The sequence below is a fragment of the Mercurialis annua genome, linkage group LG1-X (assembly GCF_937616625.2).
Source record: "Mercurialis annua linkage group LG1-X, ddMerAnnu1.2, whole genome shotgun sequence".
Lineage (NCBI taxonomy): Eukaryota > Viridiplantae > Streptophyta > Magnoliopsida > Malpighiales > Euphorbiaceae > Mercurialis > Mercurialis annua.
In genome coordinates, this window is record NC_065570.1 from 51,687,609 (window position 1) to 51,692,313 (window position 4,705).

The 4,705-nt window shown below is 30.5% G+C and overlaps 1 long non-coding RNA gene across 1 annotated transcript; it reads right to left on the reverse strand.

Annotated features, from left to right (window-relative positions):
* Positions 1–226: 226 nt before the first annotated feature.
* On the reverse strand, positions 227–3,001 carry LOC126680683 (uncharacterized). The gene is made up of 4 exons (XR_007641269.2): positions 2,433–3,001; positions 2,244–2,330; positions 816–888; positions 227–420 (listed from the first exon to the last, which is right to left on the reverse strand). It is a non-coding gene; the product is annotated as an uncharacterized LOC126680683 (long non-coding RNA).
* Between the last annotated feature and the right edge of the window lie 1,704 nt (positions 3,002–4,705).

Consider the following 4,705-nt stretch of genomic DNA (forward strand, 5'->3'; position numbering starts at 1 on the left):
CCAACTTTGTCACGACCCAATTTCATGGATCGCGACCGGCGCTAGGGTATGGGTATGGTCGTACCAAAACCCGTAGCAAGCCTCGCGGATAACCTTATATACAAATAAACCTGCAAGAAAACCACTGCTCGGGGGAAACCGAGACTCCAACCTAAGTCTAACAGTTTATACAACAGTTCTAATATCATAACTTGATAATAATCTGAAACTGTGAATCATGCCTCAAATATAATAATCCAATGTAACATGCCAAAGTATAATAATATAAAAGTCGTACCACTACGACAAACCAAAGTATAATAATCAAACACTATACTAGTTCTACTGCGGTCTAAGAGTTTAAAACAACAGACTAGTTTTATTGACATAAAAACCTCCAAGAATCAAGAATCGGAGTGGACCAGCTTTCAAATCATAAACCTGGAAAATTTGGGAAAACAACGGGGTCAGATATACTGAGATGAGTTCGCAATACTATTTACATTTATTAAGTTTAAAACCCTTAAATCAAAACCTTTTATACTAATATAATATGATTATGGAAAACAGTATTGAAATGATCCCAGCGTAAGTATGACATAGCATACTGATAAACCCAGAGTGGACGGGAACATATCCTCGTCATATACCAGCGTAAGCAAGACTTTAGTCTGCCGATCCCAGAGTACTTACCGGTGCACACAGTCTCGATACAAGCCTATCGAGCAGCTCGTTTCAATCCAGATCCATAATCCGTAAAAACAGTTCAAAAGCATTTATAATATTAAAATATGATGCGGTACTTAATAAAGCGGTAAATAGCACTACAAACTCACTGCTTGCTTATCCACGTGATCTTGGCAAACAGCTAACCCTGCGTAGACTCCGAAGCACGAGCAGTCGACGGGTCTAAAATAATAAATAGGTTAATATCCGTACGACCCCTAACTCTAAGATCACTAGACACCACGTAGGACTAGCACAATTAAATAACCAGATAAATCACAGAGAAACACAATTCTCAAATAAATTGTAATGCCGTAAATTAATTCAAGAATATTGAGTTCGCACTTAAATCCAATCCGAAAATATTATTAAAATAATATTTAATTGATAAATAAAATCAATTCCTCAAATAGTGGGCTAGCCGAATTTTTCAAAACTACCAAGCTAAACCCACATGTCGGTGACCCAAGTCCAAACCGACCCAACTAGAGTTTATAAACCACATTTTATAATTAATATTAAATAAAATATTAATTAATATCAAAATAGAACTCAATAGTTTAAAACTCAAGTAATTAAATATTACCGGCAATTTACTTTACTAAAATAATTTAATAAACAATTAAAAGCAAAATTAAAAATTTAGTCAAATTGGCACTCTAAGCCAAAATCTCGAAATAATAATATCCATTTTGTCATTTATATTAATAATAATTATTATTAATTTAATTATAAATGAACCAAATATTATTTTTAGATTTTAAAAATAATATCAAAACTTTCTATTTAAAATGAAATCCCCAAGTTAAAATCAAAATCAAATAAATAGATAATATTTAACTTAAAGAATCAATAGGTTTAAAACAAAATCACTTAAGGATCATTCTTGCCTTTTAGCCACCACTTGCAATCATTTGAAACAAAACAATTTCATTGTAGCAGATACGAAACCCACCAACCTCTCATAACCAACAATTCCAAATTTAATCATATCTTCTAATATTAATAACCCAACAAAAATATGATTATGAATGCTAAGAAAGCCACTGGAACTAACTTATTAAAGACAACGAATTTTATGACTCATTAACACTTTCTCCTTCTTCTTTAATTCAAACACTATCCCGCCATTTTCAACACACAATCCAAAAACTTCAATATCAAACAATCATGAATTCAAAGCTTCCAAAATCAACCCAGTTAACAAATAACCACCAAGAATACAAAATCAAGCAATCAAGAACATCACATCAATCATGCCATCGCAAAAAGATAGGAGCCGAACTAAAAGAAACGATTGATAATAACTTTAAAACCATCGAAAATCAATAACACATAAACACTACGGAACGACGACGACAATCACAAGTTAAGGCTTAATGATTAACAACCCGTAACCAAGGAATTATAGTCAAAAGAGTATCCAATTATCAAGATCAAAGAGTAAAACCCCATCGGCAACAACCAATTAACATTCACAGTTAAGAACTATTAAAAGCGGTAAAACGACGACGATTGATAAGGGTTCGTTTACGTACCGTTTGACGAGAGGAAAGTGTTGAATCGTAGAGGCGTGAGTCTACTTTCACGGGGAATGAACGGAATTGATTTCGACCTCCGAACGGCTGCCAAACGAATTGAAATCCCAAGAGGTCGATTTAAAACTCAAAAACAGAATTTTCGTAAACGCGGCAACGGTTACAGCAATTACGAGAAAGATAACGTACCGTTGTGTGAAAACTAAGCTCGGACTTGTAGATGGCTGAGTCTACAATCTCAGGAATCAAACGGAACGAAATTTGGAGCTAAAACGAGAGAGTTATCACTTACGAACGGAGATGTCGATATTAAGAAAAACTGAAATATTCAAGCCTAAGGAAACTTACTGAACGGCAGATTTTTGAAGAGGATTTACTACGTTTTCTTCAGGAGATTCCAGGGTATAATGACGGCTAGGGTTTAAAGAGTATGTTGTATGAATTACGGTTTAAATAGCTTTAAATATCCAAAGAAAAAGAAACTGATGCAACACGCAATTTATGCGTGTTGCTGTTTCTCTTATAACATGAGCAGGTCTCCCATGAGACCTGCCAATTACTTTGCATGGGCTCTTGGGGGCCCATGCAAAGAAAGGAGGAAATTTTAATAATATTTGGGTCTAACCAACCCAAATCCAATCGAACCGAAAATGAACCATGTTTGAATCAACGAACGACTCAAATAAAATAAAATAAAAATATTTATTAATAATAATAAGTTATTTAAAACTTGACGGAATCAAAAAGTAAAAATAAAAATATAAAAAAAAAAAAAAAAATTACGGGATATTACAATGAATCTTCTTGAGACTCTTTTAGGTTAATTTCATAGTAATGAGATACTGATATATGTCAAATTTAAAAGGTTTAATTACCAAAAAAAACCTCCACCTTTCAGCCCTTTTACAGTTGCACTCTGATGTTGCAATTTTGTCCAATTCACCCAAATTCACACCTTTGGTTTTCAATTCTACCTTCAAAATCAAATTGGACTCTTTTTCACTCGGAAAAATTCATAAAAACCCTTATAAAGTACATGTTTGAATTTTTTTCCACACAAAAAGTTAAAAATAAATGATTTATTTTAATTTAATCCAATGAAAGAAGAGATCAATTTAATTAGTACTTGAAATGTGCGAATTTGGGACAAAATTGTAACATTGGGGTACAACTGATAAGTGGTGAAAAGGTGGGAAATTTTTTGGTGATTAGGCTAATTTAAAACTATTAGTATCCTGTCCATAACAGAAGTAGCAGAAAAGAATATCACTAAAAAAGAATAAAATTCCAACATAAAAATGTAAAAAGTACAGTATATTATAAATATTTAATATTTTAAAATCATCAAATATTAAAATTACTATAATAAATTTTGATTTTTATTAATTTTGGCTGATATAAAGTGTTGCATGCCAGTTATAAATTTATAAATTATTTTAGGTTATTTTTACGGGGATGTACTTTAAGATTAATATTGATTTCATTCCATTCATATACATTTTAAAATAATTTTACAAATAGCTAACACAATTCTATTCTATCATTTTATTCTATCCAAATAATAATTCTATTATTTCATTAATATTATTAAGAGGCTCAAGTAACCATGTTTGTCAAGATAGATTGATTTCTTCTCGGGTATGGTAAGGGTGATAAGGTGGGAAATTTTTTTGTGATTAGGCCAATTTAAAACTATTAGTATCCGATCCATAACAGAAGTAGCAGAAAAGAATATCACTAAAAAAGAATAAAGTTCCAACATAAAAATGTAAAAAGTACAGTATATTATAAATATTTAATATTTTAAAATCATCAAATATTAAAATTACTATAATAAATTTTGATTTTTATTAATTTTGGCTGATTTAAAGTGTTGCATGCCAGTTATAAATTTATAAATTATTTTAAGTTATTTTTACGTGGATGTACTTTAAGATTAATATTGATTTCATTCCATTCATATACGTTTTAGAATAATTTTACAAATAGCTAACACAATTCTATTCTATCATTTTATTCTATCCAAATAATAATTCTATTATTTTATTAACATTATTAAGAGGCTCAAGTAACCATGTTTGTCAAGATAGATTGATTTCTTCTCGGTTATGGTAAGCAACCTATACTAAAGTGTTTCATCAAAAGCATCATTATATTTTTCATCTCTACCTACGATTGTTATTTTTTATAATATTTTTTCTGGATTACTAATGCTAAATGCTTAACTTTTCAAACGACAACATAAACAATAAAAGATGGTGAATAACAGTTCCGAACGTATGTTGATCACTGTGGTCGATAATTTTTCTTTGATGTTCATCTTTTGTCATCCAAGATCATTACAATTAATTGAAGTTGTAAAATATATTGGTTTTAAAGAGGTGGTATTCTTCTTCTTGAATTCAATGGTTTATTTAAACCAGGAATGAATTAATTGAAATTTTTTTGGTTTGTATTTATTT